We start from the raw sequence: 19,519 nt of genomic DNA, 5'->3' as shown, positions 1-19,519 counted from the left end.
TAGCACTTTAAAGACTGACAAAGTAATGTATTAGGTGATGAGCTTTCATGGGACAAACCCATTTCTGCAGATCATTTCCAGTACAGCACTATCTCAAGATCTGAAGAAGTGGGTCTGTCCCACGAAAGCTGATCAGCTTATGCATTATTTTGTTAGTCTTTAAAGTGCTACAGGACTGCGTTTTCGTTTTACTCATAGTGACGTTACTTGTAATGCACAACATATTGTTGAGTCTGATATTCAATGTTTTAAAGCTGTTTTAGACCCACAATTTACGTTTACAACTATGCCCTCTCTGGTGCTTTTCTTTTAATGCACAGAAGTTCTTGTTCCACAGTGAATAGCTTTAGTTTGTATGAAAATGTACTTGATCTGTTGTGCAGCCATGTGATGTTTTTATCTAAGAAGGTCTGAAGAAGTGGGTCTGTCCCCCGAAAGCTCACCTAATAAATTATTTTGCTAGTCTTTAAAGTGCTACTTGACTGCTTTTTGTTTTAAACCTTGTGCTTGAGTAATTGTCTATTTGTGTTTCTGTGCTGGGTACGCTGAAAAGCAGGTTCCATGTTTTTGCTTTAGAGAATACAAGTGTGGGATGGCGTGAAGGCTGTACACTCCACCGATGGGGGAGAAGGAAGTCAAAGAGGGCAGCTGCCACCACGCCTGGCATTTCAAAGGGGCCTGGAGCTCCAGCTGCCACTGCTGCTTTGGCAGCGGTCTCAGCTGGAGCTCCGGGCCTCTTTGAAACGCTGCATCGGCGCTGCTCTGGCTGTGTGCGAGTTGGGAGGCAGGCCCCCAGAATCACAATCCAGGTAGTGCTGGGGGTGACTCCCTTGGCCCCACCCCTTTCAGGGCACGGAGCTGGGGCCCTGCCTCTCACCTTGCTGGGCTCCCAGCAGCTGGCAGCATTACTGGTTTGTGTAGGCTTGGAATAGGGCTAGTCTGTGAACCTATCACCAGGGGCACAGAACACTTCTATTAGCAGGAGTGCTGAAAGCAGCCACCTTACGACTGTCTGTCCCCTCCTGCCGCTGGGGCAGGTGCGGAGTCAGGAGTGGAATCCCACAGCTGGGAGCTGGGGGAGGAGTGGCAACAGGGACCCAAGCCTGGGTCTTGGGCCCTGGCGGTGCAGGCAGCAGCTGGCACCATGTGGCAGCCAGAACATGGGATGGGAGCAGCTTGGCAGCTAGGACTCAGGTACTGGGCAGCAGCTAAAAACTGGGGTATTGCAGCACCTCCTGCACCTCAAATTCCTATAACTATGCCTGTCACTTAGTCGTAGCCTCCCCAATGACCCATGTGCATACGGCTCTTCCATAAGGGGGGGGCTTCACAAGCTGGCCCATAAAAAATAAGAGATGAAAGAGACTTACGCTCCAATTCCTTTAACACAACATTGGCATATTTCTACTTCCCATTGCAGGGCGTATGTGGCTTGAATTGTGGAGTCCCGTTTTCAGAAATGACTTAGGCAGATATATCCCATGGCCCCTGCAATGCTGAGTGGATCGATGCCTAAATGTCCCTAAAACTTTGAGACCTGGAGCCTATTGATGGGCTTTATTACACAAATAAATCAGGAATCGCTCCACAGAGGGTAACACCCATGCAAACCAGACCTGAGGTTGAACCCACGCCGCTAAAGCCCATTGTCATGCCAGCCTCACCTTGCCCCAAAGTCTTTGTTCTCCATTCTTTGTTTCAGTCTTGTTTTAAAAGGGGCGGATGATGGATCTCAAGTGCTGGGTAGTTATCGTTCAGGCTCAGAGATCGTCTCATTCAACAATTATCACGTTTCCCCTGTTTGGTATACACCCCTGGTGACTGTCAGGCACTTTGTCCATGCTAACAGATCCCGCTCCCTGGATGGGGTTTGTGCCTTTCATATACTTGTACTACTACTAACATTTCCTTGTTGGTCCTAGAGTCACAGAACCATTCCTCCAGGACCATTAATCATTGAGAACTCCCAGTCCAGAGTCCCCAGTTGCATAGTTCCTTCCAACAGACAGCTGACATGTGGCAAGTAAGACGACTGAATGTAGGAATAATGTCTATAGCTCCCCCAGGTCTATGTCTTCCACTTTTCACATGGCAGGGCCCAGCATCTCTGCTGCTTTTACAGCCAGCAGGTTTTACGCTGCTCCAGCAATTACACTGCAGCGGCTCTTACCCAGATGCAACTGGTGTCGGGGAGGGACTAGCCAGCTTCTCTCAACCCCTCCCCTTTCATCTCCTCTCTGTAGGGCCACCTGCATTCTTCCCCCATTTTCATCTCTTCGTCTCCTCATTTGTTCTCATTCATTACCCCAAGTCCATCTCCTTTTCCTCCTGCCCCGCCCCACCCCCCAGATCCTTTCCACACTTCTCCATCTCCTTCCCCGGTGTGCAGAACCATCCCTGTTCACGGATATGATGAATGCCGCTCCACATTCCTCTCTGTTCCTTGCAGAGCCGCACAGGCATTTGGCCTCACAGCTCTTGACTGGTGTGAGTATTGTGTGACCATGAGAACAAGAACTGGTTTGCTTCATTTCTGTCATTATTGCCTGTCATCACTGAGCCTGATCCAGCTCCCACCAAAGTAACTGGCTGCAGCCCATGTAACTTTGCGGGAGTCCTCTATTTATACTGGTGTCTTGCTTCACTGATGGTGTTTAGATCACACCATAAGCAGTAAGACATGTTTTAAAGCTGGTTTACAAATTGAAATCACAGATTTTGTTCCGTGAGGATGTGACTGCAGACACCACACACCTCTTGAGAGCTATCAAAACAAAAACAGTCAAGTAGCACTTTAGCAAAATAATTTATTAGGCGAGCTTTCGTGGGACAGACCCACTTCTTCGGACCATCGCCAGACCAGACCAGATGGCTGTGGTCTGAAGAAGTGGGTCTGCCCCACGAAAGCTCGCCTAATAAATTATTTTGCTAGTCTTCAAAGTGCTACTTGACTGGTTTTTGTTTTGATAGTTTATAGACTAGCACGGCTCCCTCTCTGTTACTCTTGAGAGATGAAGGAATTTTCGCTATCGGTACTTAATATTAACCTTTTCCATTCCTTCCATTTTGCTACACACTCTCTTTCCCTCCCATCTGCGATATCTTCAGGGGCAGTCCTTATCCCCCAAAGCCTTCACAGGCGTTACTTTTGCCTTCTACTGTAAAGCAGCCACTACTGGGAAAAAGATAGTAGCTGATTAGGAGTTCTACAGAACATCTTATAACCATATTCTCTTGAGCTTCTGGACATAGGCCAAACTATGAGGGTTAGGAAGAGACTTCCTTTGTGGGCAGGTCATCCCATCACCACCTTCTCCAATTTTCTTCTGAAGCACCAGGTCTTGGCCACTGCCTAGATGGACAACTGGTCTGGTTCATTATGGACACTTCTTTCTTGCTATGTAGGGAGTGAAAAATCCCATAGCCGGCTGAAACTGAAGATGGAAGTTAAATGGGCAGAAATGTGTATGTTGCACAGCATTATTCAGAAAATGATGGCAAGATTTCACTTGTACTCTGAGCCCATATTTCAAATGGGGGTGCGTAAGACCAGGTTTCTGGTGTTTCATTTATGAGTAGGGTTCCCGCTAATTTTATTCCATCCCTGGGTGGAATAAATTTTGTTATGTGCATCACATCATATGTGGATGTGCACCACCAATAAAACACACGCCACCAGCTGCGGGTAGCAGTGGGTGCTCTGCTAATCAACTGGGTGGCATCTGAATTTCTCCTGGGTGGACACCTAAATGCTCAGGTTACAGGGAATCCTGTTTATCAGCCTATTGTGGCTTTCCAAGAGAGAGGGTTGAACAAAAATCTCTGCGCTAAAATCTTGGCACTACAGAGGCCGCCAGAGTCGGATCTGCCCCTAACCTCTAGAGCTCAAGTATAGATGTCCAAGCATAAAAATAGCAGTCCTACAACAAAAAAATTTCAAAAATAAAATGGAGAGAGAAATCTCTGAGCTGCAATTCATTTGCAAATTTGACTTCATCAGCCAAGCATTAAACAGAGACTGGGAGGGGCTGGCCCCTTACAAAAGCAGTTTCTCTTCTCTGGAAGTTCACACCTCCACATTAGAATCTGACAGTGGGCCACATCACCCTTGACTGATCTGACTTGTTTTGTCTCCTTTCTTGTTGTATACGACGAATAATGGGCCATTTCTACCCTGACTGAATAGACCTTGTCAGCTCTGGCCCTCCCTTTTACTGGGACCCCCCCACCCTTCAAATACTCCTCTGAAAACCCCCTCCCCCTCTCATGCATCTGATGAAGCGGATCTTTGACCACGAAAGCTTATGCTCCAAAATATCTGTTAGTCTATAAGGTGCTACAGGACTTCTTGTTCTCAAAGATACAGACCAACAGGGCTACCTCTCTGGTACAAGCATAAAAAATGTGCCTCAGCAGCTCATTTTTTTCTTTCTCTGTCATTAGCAGATGAGTCTTTGGCATCCCTCCCCTTCAATGTGGAACATATGTTTTAAAGATGCTTTAAAATCACAAAGGCCCTTGCTGGCCAATTGAATAAGACCCAGATATGGGATTCAGTCCTTAAAAGCCCTGGGTCACCTTTAAAGAAGTGACCCAAAATAAGTGACACACCAAACAACAGAAAAAAAGGTTTTTTGCTGGGAGGCTAGAGGGAAGATTGATCAGTATATAGGCTTCAGTGTTTAACACTGGTGATTTTTTTCATTTATATCCAGCACCTTTAACGTTTTTTAAGCCACTGCTCAGTCACTCTTAAATCCACCTGCCACATCACTAGCTCTAGCATACTTAACTCATATGCCCTTATGCCAGCTCACAACTTCCATTACCCACCCAAGCTGGGGGAGGTCAATAGGCTATGGCCAGATGATCTGGAGCTTCAGAGGTTCCATATGGCCTGTCAGTTACCCAGTATAACTCTGGAGTAAGTACGCTGAGGTTAATGGCATTACTCGAGGGTAACCAAGAGCACAATTTGCCTTTTTATCTCTTCAGGTCAGATTATCATTGAGCCTGAATCCTAATTAGCAGAATTATATCCGGAGAAGTTAAAACGCTTTCATCTGTCCCTCTCCTCTTAGTAAAAGAAGCTAACCCTAGCAGTTCATCTGGGAACCATTCCCAGTTGTTTTCTAAGGGTTTTACTTTGATTTTTTTCAAGGAGAGAATGACTTGTGTAGACTGGCACATCTAAGGGAATGGAAGAATCAATTTCTCTTATATTATAGGTGGAACTGGTAGCATCACCTGCATTTATAAGACTACCTGACACTTCACTTAAAATTAGCCAACAAGCTCATATTTTTATGGGAGAGAGAGTGGGTTTAAGTTACAATGTGTCAGCCATTTCCAAGAGTGAGACTGGGAGAAGTCCGTTGCTTGCCCATGTTACAATTGTTCTAACAACTCTTTTGTTGAGAAGCTTTAGTGCCTGGTTAATTTAGGGCAGAGATATGAAATGTAGCAGAGGAGTCACCCTGGATGTGCCTTTTGCTGTCCCTGTGGAAATGGTGTAGGAGTAGGAGTGAGTGGATCAGGAGTTGGAGAAGGAAGTAGATAGGAACCAAGGCCAGGAGGAGGTGGCAAAAGGCAGTGTGAGGTGGAGGGGAGCAGAGGCAGACAAAGAGACTGGGGTGACGGGTAGGATTGTCAATAACCACTAAAAGACACACCTTTGTAGAACCTGGAACTGAATGGAACTACATTCCCCGCTGTCAGTAAACAGCTGTGAAACCCACAAAGTGTGTGTCTCACCCTACTTGCCTACCTAGACTTGTTCTAATCTAGAATAACAGCCGACTCCTGCTAATACCTGGCTAGTTCAGGGAATAGAGATATGTGTTAGGAAGCTGAGGGTCTGAAAACAGTGGATGGCCCACATTTTGTGAGTAGAAAGTCAACATTGCCTTCAGCAACAGCAGAATCAGACTTCGTTTTGGAGTTTTTCTGAAGTTCTTTTTTCTTGCTGTTTCACATATAAATGAAGCTATTAAAACAGGAGTGGGCAAGATATGCCCCATGGGCTGGATCCAGCCACCAAGCTCCCAGATCCAGCTGAGGGACAGCCCTGCTGGGACTCTCAGGCACACAGCAGGAAGCTGCTTAAGGCAGCATGGGGCTGCCCCACACTGTTTTGAGCAGCTTTCTGCTCTATGTAGCTCTCTGCTCTGGACCTCAGGGGATGGGAGAAGGCTTTGTGTTCTGCCTCTGCCCCTCCCACCCCCAGAAAAAAATCTCTCAGCTCCCATTGGCTGGTTTCTGGCCAATAGAAGCTCAGAGATTTTGCTGTGTTGGGGGCAGAGAGGCAGAAGCAGCACACAAAGCCTCCCCCATCCCTCCCACATCTGGAGCAGAGAGTCACACAGAGCAGGCTTGACCCAGCTGGGGATGCAGCAGCAGGGAACCTGCGGCAGAGGACTGCTGGCCGGGAGCCATCTAGGTAAGTGCGTCTCAGCCACAGCTTGCCTCTAACACACCAGGTCCTCCCCACCCAAACCCTTCCTCTCCCAAGTCACAACACCCTCCTACACCCAGGCCAGAATCCTTTCCTGCATTCATACCCCCATTCCAGACCCTCCATGCAGCCCCTGACCCATCTTTTACCCAAACTCCCTCTCAGACTCTCCCATGTTCTCCTGCATCCCAGTCCCCTACCCCAAGCTCCCTCCAACCTCCATCCCAGACTCTGCGGGCTTTGGCCACTTATCAGACTCTTGGAGTGGGCCCCCCATATCAACAACTATTGACCACCCTGGAATTAAAATGTTGAAAGCTCTTCTCTGGGAAGTGACTTAAGTGACAGATCACAAGCACTACGAAGGAGCCACATGAATAAAAACATACATATGTGCATAAATAATGCAAATGGGCTATTTGGAAAATGCACATTATTAACCTACCTAAAAAAGTCACCATTTTAGCAAGATACCTGAAATTATAGCCCTCATGAATTTTATGCTGCTTTGGCTCCCTAATTTTGAAAAAGTTATTCAAAGCAGATCCAGTTTACAAATAGACTTTTTTTCCCCCTTTTTATTCCCCGAGAAACTGTTTTTTTATTCCCTGAGAAACTGTTTCCCATGAGCTGATGGGAACTAGGGGGCTTCGAAGTAGGCGGGGTCCTTTCGAAAAGGAGCCCCGTCGGGCCGAGCCATGCGGCAGCGAGGTGCATCAATTTCAAAGAACCGCGGCCGCCCGCATGCTAATGTAGCACTGAATATGCATTTCAGTGCTTCATTAGTAAACTTCGAAATGGCCATTTGCGTGGCCATTTCGAAGTTTGGGGCTAATGTAGACGTAGCCAGTGTGTAGTAAGAGGCAATGCTAGAGAGTGCCTCTGAGGTGCACTAGTGGCTTTCTGCCTTCCTAGAGGGGAGGAAAGTAGGAGACACTACGAGGTGTTCTCCTTGCACGGATCGGCAACTGCTGGGAGCCTTGGCTTGTTTGCGGTACCTACCTGTAACCCTAGCTCAACTGAGTAAACTTAATTTAAAAGAGCATTCTTTGACACCCTCTGTTACCCAGACCATGAGAAAACATGAAATTAGACAAGCTAAGGAACTACTGCTCCTATTACTGCAGGTCTGTCCACCTCCTGCCTCTCTCTGAGACGCATGTCCTAGGAAGAGTGAGGTCACAATTCCACCACTTCTGCGCCCACAGTGCAATGGGCTTGTTTAGCAGAGCCTGTGATGCCCAAGTTCTAATTGCCCAACAGGGATCAGAGCATGATGTAGGTATCTACTAGCCATGTTCCTTCTCCTCCCAGCAACACCAACATTATGCCAATGTATATTCTCTTTCCAGTGATGTGTACCACTGATGTGATCTCATCATAACTCAGCATGTTTTTAATTGGCTAAATGTAGTGGCACAATGACCTTACAGTCTTTTCAGTGATTTCAGTAGTTCAAGGCAAGCAGGTATGGATGGTTTTAAAATTTTTAAAAATTTTATCACTGGGGCAATGACCCCTTCTTGGGAACAATCTGCCATTGAGCCCCTGAGATTTTACTCTGGCAAATACAGAGGAAAGCACTGTCTTGGAGCTCTTTTTAGATCAAGGTGCTGCTAGCAACACCCAGCCTCTATCTGATCAACTGGGAAAAATCCTTTAGACTCACTTATCACAGAGTGGATCAGAAGTTGGCTTTGATTCACCAGTCTATAATTTGCCTAAAGACACGGTTAAGAGCTCTGCTAAGAATGATGTCATTTTTACAACAGAAAGAGAAACAAAGCAGTGAGTCACCTTGCATCTCACCAGGCCAAGATGGCTTGTTGATTTGGGGAAATACTTCTTTGTGGAATTGCAAATTTAGAAAATACCTAAAAACTGTACTAGTCTGTAGTTTTTAAATTCCTTTGCTTTATGTAACAAGGACCACGAATAAATGCTTGTGAATTGTGTCCTTAAGAGACATTTAAGAACTTTTTGGGAAAGTCTGCCACGGACCCACAAGACATTTTTTGTATTCCTATGTGTGATTGCCCACAATGATTGCCTTCTAAAGATTCTCTGCAAGGGCAAATTCTAAGTGAGTCTATTGCTGGCAATTGTCTCAAATAAGAATCCCAAATTTACTTTTATTGTTACCCTTTCCTTTCATGGAGCCTTCAGTTAGCGAAGGCAAGGAAAGGGATTTTATTTTAAGGATGTCGAGTGTCTTTTTTTCTGGATGTAACTAGAGAAAAAGCTAATCATAGATAATGTTTTGTGTTATTCAGCACAAGGTTCAAAACATCCATTCATGAACTGCCAAAGCAGCTGTACTCCATTTTTCAACTAGAATGGTGCACAATGAGTCTCTGTGGTGCCAGGGCAGGAGTATTTTCACTTGCAAGACCACAGCTCAGGGCTCCTTTCCCAAATGAGATCAGACCAAGCTCCACCTTGTGTGTATTAAAGCAAAATCCTTCTCACCAACAATGCCATCCTCCAGTAAAAGTACCTTGCCAGGACCAATTCACAACTGCCGGGATTAAAAGTGCTAGGAAATAGGGAAGAATAAAAGAAGATGAAACCAGAAAAAGCAATTCCCTTCTGAAGCTCTGATCCTGCACTATGTGGGCATTGACTTCAGGAGGGTTCAGCACAGATGTGAGCATCCAGAGACCTGGTATACTAAAAAGTCTTCAAATCACAAGCTACAGACATTCATAAACAGATGCTTGAGGTACATCCTTCACATCAAATGGCAAGACTTGGTCACAAACCAGGAGCTTTGGAACACAGCAGGACAAGAATCACTTGACACTCAAATCAAGAGAAGAAAGTGGGGATGGGTACACCACACTCTCAGAAAACCATCATCCAGCATAGTCCATCAGGCGCTCAAATGGAACCCACAAGGAAAGTGCAATAGAGGAAGACCTTGGACAAGGTCTTGGAGAAGATCTACTGAGATTGAGGGACAACAACGGAGGTACTCTTGGAGTCAGCTAGAAGTTTTGACCTGAGACAGAGTGAAGTGGAGGAGACTTGTAGATGACCTATGTTCCACGCGGAGTACAAGGGTTTAAGTCTTGGCAGGACTGGGGATGAGATGGGGGTGTAAATCTTCATGCCATGAATAAGACAGGGAATGAGCGCATCTCCTATCATTTGCAGTCAATGCTATTTTAAGGTGCTTAGATATTACAATGCCTTAGAAAAATGACAGATCAGCTAGGTAGTAAGCAAGTTTGAATTGTTCTGCCATTAAGATTGTCAGACCAAATTAGAAAATGCATAAAGAGATATTTCTTGTTGTTTACCCCTGCTCTTTCTCCTTATTTACAAAGCTGTTTCTACAGCCTTGATCCTTCAGTGGAATCCACTAAGAAACAAGAAGCTGCAAAATAAAGAACTCTTTTTTTTTAATTATTGTATGTAAGTGAAATTCATCAGGGTTTGAGGGTTACTGAGGTAGGTCTTCACAAACCAGAACATTGACCTAGTCAGGTTCGATCTTCCAGGCTTCAATTTTGCACCCTTAGTGGGGAATGTGCAAAATCAAACTATCAGGGTCAACAGTCAATCCCTGTACTCCTCAATCTTGTAAGGAGCAAAGGAGGTTGGTGGGAGAGTTTCTCCCGTCGACCTCCCTCTGTGAGGATGGCCAGGTAAGTCAATTATAGATAAGTTGATTCCAGCTTGCAATTGCTGTAGCTGGCATTGCATATCTACAGTCGACTTTAAGGTCTAGTGTAGACCTAGAGTATGTCCCTCTCTCTTAGCATATGCAAGGACAAGAGTCTGCGTGTGTTTGCAACAGACCGGTGGTACATTTGCTGCTATATTACCCATTTTATTGTAAAATAAAGTGTGTTATTTGAATGTATTGACTGAAATTCCACAGTGCATTTAACAGCCAATACAAAAGAAAATTCTGGCCTCATTGAAGTCAGTGGCCAAACTCACACAACTTCAGGTCACCTGTAGTTCTTGCTGCTGTCAAATGTGCTTTTAATGCACAGTGTATTTGTGAAAGCAAATGCCTGGAAGCTGATGGCACTAGAGAGTAACACCTTTTTTTTTTTTAATCCAAAGCCTACATACCGAAAGGCCCGCTGCCCCATGGAACATTTCCCTGTGTTGCATTGCCAACATATATCTGGTGGTGAAAAGATTTCAGAGTCAAATTCCAACTTGGTGTCAATAGTCGCAATTCCTTGTAGTTCAGTGATAATCCCACTTGGACCAAATTTGGCCTAGTCCATGGGTGGCTACACTGTCAAAGATGTCAACTGTGGGTTTATTATGTGACCACCTTTCCACTGGCAACTGGGAGCAAACAAACCACATGTTTAACCATTAACGCCTTCAGCTGTATTGCTGGTGCTCCAGGTGGGCCCAAGTTTCTGCTCCTCTGGCTCAGGTGGCAGGATTGGGCCCTTAAATCAGATCACTGCTTAGGTTGGTAATGAGTTCTGATTACTGCCTACTGCATTAGGTTTGGTGCAGCGAGCTAACGTTAATGAGCATCTCAACCCACTGCTAATTTCATGAGCCTGTTAGTCTGATAAATGAGAACATCCGTTCTCGTACGTTTTCCCATGTTACATTGTACATGACATTTTATTTGCTCAGCCATTTGTAGGTATTACAATTCAGCTACCACAGACAGTGAAAAATGCTTCTGTGCAATGTTAACGTCCTCAGTGATGAATTTCTTATGTGGCTGATTCGAGAAAAATCTTTTCGAATGAACCATCTGAATGACTATACAGTATTCTTTAATACCCATTATGAAGCACCCCTCAGTAGTCAGTGCTAACCAAACAAGGCCTTGCCCTGCTTTCCCCTCTCACACCAATGAGATGTTTAAATGAAAGTATTGCTACAAATTGTTTCCATCAGTCAAGTGCTTTGTTGTGTGTCTGTTTTCAGGGTAACCACATTTGTCCTGGGTGGCAAGTGGCAAAAATGAAGCTGTTTCTTCTCTTTGTTGTCTTTCTTCAGAGATTCTCATGCAGAGCACTGAAGGATGTGCAACTGAATCTCAGGAGAGGGGAGTTTTCCAGTTCCCCATATTTTTGCAGACCATGTACAAATGAAGAACCTGCAAGCTGCAGTGATACTAAAATCTGAAAAATATGTGAAACATCCGAGAAAAATATGAATCATCCTAGAAAGACTAGTAAGATCACAACATTGGACATGTTGTTTGCTAACTCTATTTTCATGCAAACCCTCCCTTTTTCATTCTGGTACATATTCTCTAAGAGGAAAAATCGTTATGGGCCCCATTTTCAAATGTGAGGCCCTAACTCCTGCATGTGGCTATTTCAGGTAAGTCAGCAATCTGTTGGACAAAAACCTGATTGTATGTGCCAAGAGGCTGAGCGAGGTGCAAAATACCAGCCTTAAAACAGGCATCTGGACAGCATTATTTGCCAGTTAATCTCTGTGGCATTATTAGTGGTATTGTGGCATTATTATTGGTTTTGTGGCAGCCCCGAGAAGCACCAGTCATGTGCCTCAGTTCCCCATTGTTCTAGGCCATATACAAGCAGCGAACAAAAAGATGGTCTCTGACCCAAAAAGGCTGCAAGCTAAGTATAAGACAAGGTGGAGACAGAGAGAAAACAGTTAGACAATATTGGCTGGTGGCAATGCTAGGCAGTAGGTATTCTGAAGCCACCCTGATGTTTCAGTATCTCAGTAAAGTCAGGTTCTGATCTTGGTAACATTTATGTAAGGCCAAATCTGTATTGCACACACACACACTCACTATTGCCCTAACTGTTATGCTTTAAACTCCAACATAACCTATGCAACTTCAGCTAAGGGAATAGTGTAGCTGAAGTTGATGGACATATCGCAGTGTCTTCCATGCAATAAGATGAGTGGGTGCTCTCCCATTGATTCCAGCTACTCTCTCATCCTGGTAGATCACTAGAATTAATGGGAGAGCTCATGGAGGTTGATTTGTCATGTCTAAGCAGACACAACAAATCAACTTCTGCAGCATCGGTCCACTGTCTAGTGCAGACAAGCCGTTAGTCTAGACTTACTCCCATTACCCAAAGATAATCAGGTGTTACCTCAGTGTAAAGGAGGTCAGCACCTAGCCCAGGGGGATCTCTCTCAGATGTTTATCACTTGCCCAATCTAGGATTTTACAATCAACATTCAAGGGGAGTTTTTGTGAAGCCATTTTGTTTTTTAACACGTATCTTGACCTAGAAGTCCTTATCAATGTTAATGAAACACAAAAGGGAAAGAAACAAAACAAGGAAGATTGAAATACTTGGAACTAGATATTCAGTTTTGATTTCCTAACATTGGTCTCCTACATCCAAATATCGATGTCTATATATGGATATAAGAGCCTAACCTGGCTTCTTTCCTTTGGCACTTGCATACAGCCTCCTGCTTAGGATTTTCAGTTACTCTTTCCATCTCTAACCATCCTTTTTTGGCAGCAGGAGATGGTTAGTTGTTGAATTTTGGCTCAGCAATTCATTTAGTCATAACACGCAGGAAGAGAAAGGGCAAAGAAGAAATAGAAAAATATCCTCCTGTGCTTCCTTCCTCAGATCATGTAAGATGTAACCTGGTGCAAGGCATCCTATCCTCAGGTTCCTTTCGCTGATGAATCCCAGCTTGCTAAGTGGGTCTGTCCCACAAAAGCTCATCACCTAATAAATTATTTTGTTAGTCTTTAAAGTGTTACATGACTGCTTGTTTGTTTTGGTTTAGTATTGTAAGTATCTGGATGATAGCAGCTGCTCTCCTCCGCCTGTTGTGTGTCTTACGGCAGGGGTATGATGGAGACGAGTCAATCTGAATGCCAGCCAAGCCTGAGAAATGTTTGGACAGAAAATAAAAAAGCATGGGAAAAACTAGAGAAAGTAGACCAGTTCTCTGCATCCAATTGATTTGGTGTGACTTTGTTTCCTCCAGTGCTCAGGGCAATGTAACTCCATTTCCATTCTAGTGTACCTATGCTACAGGGGCATCATTTTGACATCTGGGTATAAAGAGAGGCAACTGCCTAGACAGGGAATGAATGATATTCCTATTATGTACGGCTTTTCAGCCTGACTGTGTCTGACTATAGCTGAGGAAAAGCTAAGGCTACTCCACATTGATCGATTGAATATTCTAATTTGCATGTTGAATATTCAGAATTCATGCTGTAAATATGCCAAACATCTGCTCTGGCTTTTCAGAATTCCTTGGTGACAATCACACTCCGGTACATCATCAGCACCAGGATTTGTAATGATCTCTGTATCTAAAAAAAAATACAAAAAAAAAAAAAACCAACAACCCCCAAACACCCTCAAACCTGTGAAAAATCCAGTTGTAAAATGATTGCATTTGACACTTCCATCCAGGCTGGCACAGATGCCCACGTATCAGCTCATCTTTTTCTTCCTCTCCTATAATTAAAAGGTAGTTAAGAAAAATGCAGTTACTGACAGATTCCACCTTCTGTTTTTTCCTTTGTATGTGTATTATTTATTAGCAGGCCAATAAGAGTTTCTAAATGCACTGTGCCGGTGCCAGCAGGGCATATGTACGTAGCCATGTGCTCGTGACAGAGAAGCACATAAACAGCATATTGGCACCAGACAGACATCTGTGCCTTAAAAACTGCTTGTGATATGCACAGAAATGACATTTTTATCTCCAGTTAAGTCATTGTGGCATTGAAAGGAATATCAAAACAAAGAAGCAGTCAAGTAGCACTTTAAAGACTAACAACATAATTTGTTAGGTGAGCTTTCGTGGGACAGACCCACTTCTTCAGACCATAGCCATACCAGAACAGACTCAATATTTAAGGCACAGAGAACCAAAAATAGTAATCAAGGTTGACAAATCAGAAAAAAAATTATCAAGGTGAGCAAATCAGAGTGTAGAGGGGCTGGTGGGGGGGGGAGTGTCAAGACTTAGATTAAGCCAAGTATACAAAAGAGCCCCTATAATGACCCAGAAAATGAAAGGAATATGTGACTGTACTCTTCCCTGTGAATACAGAGAAGGTGCATATTTACAATGGACAATGTTGACCTGTGAGGAACAATGAGAGATTTTAGGCACAATGATTGCCATGTCAACACTTGTTGTTACTAAGGCAGGTCCACCCTAGACCCGAAAGTCAATTTCAGATATGAAATTTCAGCTACAACAATTGTGTATCTGAAATAGACGTATTTAAGATTGATTCACCAGGCTATCCACACAGAAAGAGGCCAACGGGAGAAAGTCTCCCGTCGACCCCCCTTACTCCTCACAAGAACAGGGAATGCCTGGGTTGACTGTTGAGACCTGATGGTTCAATTTAGCATGTCCCCACTAGGTATGCTAAATCGAACACCAGAAGATTGACCTAGTGGGTCAATCTTCCAGTAAGTATAGACATACCCTGAGAAGTGCCCCAGGTTCTGCCAGTTGAAGGCAGGCTATGACATAAGGCAGCAGAAAATCTGTGAGGAGAGGGGTTGGAATGATACAAATGTCGGCCTTAACTATCTGGGACAGACAGTGAAGTAACCCTGGTCACTCAGGGAGGAAAGGGCATGCCACCAGGAAATACTCTGATTCATTGTGTTGCCCAAGGTTCTTGAGACAAGTGCTGTGGGGCCCAACCTTTAAATTCACTTCAAGGGATTTCCACTCGGATGCCAGAGCCTAGGCCAAAGTCTAAACTGACTTTTGTGGCCTATGCGTTCCCAGTTTATAATAATAATAATAATTAATAAATAAAAAGTCTTCTTTTCTGTCTCTCATTGAGATCTGGATTATAAAATAATATTAAAATCACTTTCTCACAATCAGCTGTTTCTGTGGGGAGAAACTGTTTGCTGATACAAGTTGAACCTCTCTAATCTGGAATTCTCTCATCTGGTAACATCCATAATCTGGCATGATTTCAGTTAGCCAAATGACGACATCATGGGTGTGGCCAAGTTTCCTTAGGTCCCATAAAGTTTGTTTGCAGCCACAAGTCCCAGCTCTCAGTGTTCTGTCTTGTTATTTAGCTGTAATTTATGCCTAAATGTCTTGTAAGAACCCAGTAAGGCGTGGAAGTGTTGGTAATGCTGCTAGACACTAATGACCTCCTGTCGTCGAGCATATTCTCTTATCCAGCACAGGTCAGGTACCAAGGGTGCCGGATTACAGAGGTTCCACCTGTACGGCAGGAGACCACGAGTCAGACCTGCTGGAGTTTACACTGAGCTGTGCCATGGGCTTGCTGTGTAAGCCCAGGTAAAACACCTGACTGAATCTCACAGTGCCTCCATTTATTCATCTGTAGCAACACTGACCTTGCTCATGGGGTGAGTTCATTTTGGTGAAATTCTGGACTCCCAGAAAGAGCAAATTCATACAGCATATTAGATTGAAGAGAGAAAGAAAATACCAATGTGGGCAGGGATGATTAAAGTGTCATCCATCGAGGGAGAGGTATTAAAATTTCCAAAAGCACCTAAATGATTTAGGAGCTTCTTAAGTCATTTAGGTGCTTTTGAAAATTTTCCCCACGTAAAACTGAGAAAATGCATCTTTCTTGAGTATGCTCAGGGAGGCAGAGCTAAACAAGAGCTTCACTGAATGCTTGTTGGCATGAATAAAAGGCCTCCTATTGACTTTAAGGGGCATTGGGTTATGTTCCCTGTACCAAATCCTAAAAAGGAATTAGCAGCAGCTGCTCATTTCAAAGCCTCCAGAGGTTGCGTGCAATCAGCAGTTACAGTAATGGCCCTGAAAAGCATAAACAATATTTCAGGATTTATGCCTATAGCAATAGGTTTGGAATGCCTCAGAAAGAAGTTGATTGCTAGCTCATTGTGGCAGAAGACTAATATTGACAATTTGGGCATCAGGTGTAGGGAGAAAACAGGAGTGAGATGCTCAACATGTGTAAATCAGAGTGTGGGTCTATTAAGGTTGCTGGAACTATGACAGTTTACATCATCTAAGGCTCTCACCTTCCAGCCTTGTGGAAATCTGACCCCTCTTGTATGATGCCTCACCGATAGCAAAGGCTTGAAAGGTGATTTGGAATGGTTAATACATCATTATTTGATTCGACAAAAATGTTTTGGAATGAACATTGTATCCACTTATTTTCAATATCAAGTTATTTCCCTACATATGTTACTAATCATTAAGAAATTCTGTCACTTAAATAATGTTCTTAAAATATGGGAGCAGTTGAACTACATTCTGTTGTTACCTTATTGAATTTCTTTCCCTGGAAAAGATATTGGGATATTAGATCTCAAAAAACAAATGGCAATTACATTTTTAACAGAATGTTTCAAAACCTTCTGCAAACAGTTAGACATCTAGCCAGGGAAGAAGGTAGAAAGCATATGGGCCAATTACTGTCTGTTGACTCTTCAAGATGCTTTAGTGTATAAGGCAGCTGTGTTTGTCCATTCAATACTTATTTTCATGGTCCTCCTGCATAGCATAGTCAAAAAGTTGCATACAGTAGAACATCACTTAGAGGAAGGTTGTCCCAGTGTTTAGGGTTCTGGTGAGCGATGAGTTCCCTGCTCTGCCATAGATGTCCTGTGTGCCCTATGGTACATCATTTAATCCTTCTGCAGCTCAGTTCCACAGCTGTCAAATGGGGATAATAATATTTCCCTCCCTCATGTGGGGCTGTTGTGTGGATGAAGCATGTGCATTGTTCAGACACTGGTAATGAGTGCCATTTAAGTATCTAAATTAAGTAGCTATTGTATACACATACACTTCAGGAAAAATGTGTGATCCTCAAAGCTTTCACTCTACCATGCATTGTGTTGGCATCAGAAACACTGTCAGCCCCACACAATGCTGTAACTTGCTGGTTTATCCATGCGGGATCACTGTGATGAAATTGTAAATGCCCTTAAAACTGTCAGGCTAATTAAGCCTCAAAGGAAAAGACACATTTGGACAAGCAAAACCGGAGAGGTGACTTGTTTGACCCACAGGCACAGGTAAGTGCAAGCAAATGTTCTCAAGATGCAGAAAAGAACATTCCTCATGTGACACCTTCCCTAGTCATAACCCACCCGTCCACCCATACTACAGAAAGTATGTCACAACTTAGCCTCATGCAGATACCAGCTCACAGAAGCCACAAAGTACTGCAGAGGTTGTTTCTCTGTTCCATGTGCATAAATGCCATCATCTATCCAGCAACAGAGAGATGAAACTAGGCTTACAGCATGACAATGGAAGTTGGTAATGATATATCACATTCTTTTCAAGACAATGTAACAATGTAGGCAGGTGCCTATGCCTACAGAGTTGTAGCTATGATGTCAAGATTAAGGGCTGCAGTCTGTACCCCTTACACCGTGGAAGGACTGAACCAACCCACTACAGAGGACAGTGCTAGTAGAAACTTAGGTGCAAACTGTAAAACTGGTATAATGCAAAAAACTGCATGTGGGACCATTGCACCAATCAAAGTGTCCATCTTAGTGGACAAATTGTGCGGAATGCAGTAGTATGGTGTGTAACTGGGGGCTTTGTAGGTACCCTTTGAGTATAAACACAATTGGCCCACGTATGAACAACCGGCCACAAGCAAATGCATTTGCTGCATGCTGATGTCTCTGCACTGCTCACAAATTCAGCTGTGCAAAGTATCTGCCCCAGCAAAAGAGTGGGCCCCTTGGAAAAGCAGAACGCTAGCTTGCAGCTTGGCTTAGTTTCTGTCTGTGGCACTGACCTGCAGATGGAGGGTATTTACACTGAAGCTAACCTGCAGTTTTTTGTAGGCCAGTCACTATGCTGCTACTCACTATATTCACAATAGGAGCCAAAAACTGATTAGCCATCCAACCACACCTCAAAGGATGTAGGGCAGAATTGGTTTCCAGTCAGGCTGTAGCTTAAAAAACCTTTACTGTTCATTACACTCACTAATGCAGGTTAGCACATACACTGTATACACTTCTAAAATTGCCATTAATGTATACAGTCCTCCAGCTACAGCTTGGAATAGCAGCTCATTGAAAATTAAATCTGGAAAAGGCTTTGCACAAAAAGTGTTTTGCACGAAAAGGGCACCACTTTCATAAATTAAAACTCTCATGAAATGGGTCAATATCAACATTTTCCATTTTTTGGTGAAACTTTGCATTGGGTTTGCTCCGGTCATTTTAGCAATATCATTTTTCAAGTCATAACTGACCTTTTTTTTTAAAGTTGGCTGTAAAAATGAGTTTTGGTTCATGAACAACTTGTTAAAAGGATTTCAATAGAAGTGTTGGTTAAGATTTAGCCAGTAAGCAATGAGCTAATACTCCTCCTGGAAAGTGTGGGGATTTATTGAGGGGGCAGAGGCACAAAAGGCCTAAGAGATTTAGATGCACAAACCCCAATCAGGTGAGGTGTTAAGGCACCTCAATGCCAACTGAAATAACTGTGTGTCTAGGGTGCTCAGCGCCTGGGAGGATTGGGCCATTAGGGCCTAACTTGTGTCTGCCTTCCTCTGACTAAACTTCTTTTAACATTCCTGAGCTTCCTAGGCTTCAGTGGGAGTTGAGGATGCAAAGCACCAGATAAATGGTGATCAGCGCTTAAGAGGATCACCCCCCTGGGCATATGTGTGGTGCCCATTACCTCAGGTCCCTTCCAGTTTTTAAATTATATAACTCCCTACATATGCAATTAGTGAAGTAAGCTGCTTTCACTGTAACCCAAAATGTTTGTAATGCTTATAATCCCAATTAGGTATCTGTATAAAGGAGCTCACAGTTAATTAAAGGAAGAGAAGGGGGAATGGTTTTTCAGCAAGAAAGCTGAGGGACCTACCCGGGGTTGGGGGGGAACTGCAAATGAGCTTGTAAGACTGCTTCTGTTTAGCAGAACAAGGAGCATTTTCTTTGCTGAGACAGAGTTTAAACCTGCCTATTTTGCAAGTGTTGTGACCGCAGAAGTTCGTAGAGAAGCAGTGATTGGCTTCTTAGCCAGTTTACTTGACCCACCTCTACCTTCCATCTCAGCAAGACTAGACAAGGATCAGAGCCCAGGTCCCTTTTGGGATAAGGAGTCTATACTTTGACTGTCAAG

This window comes from Carettochelys insculpta, chromosome 9, assembly GCF_033958435.1.
Source record: "Carettochelys insculpta isolate YL-2023 chromosome 9, ASM3395843v1, whole genome shotgun sequence".
Classification (NCBI taxonomy): Eukaryota; Metazoa; Chordata; order Testudines; family Carettochelyidae; genus Carettochelys; species Carettochelys insculpta.
The sequence above is the reverse complement of the archived record's forward strand: the minus strand, read 5'-3'. Positions refer to the sequence as shown.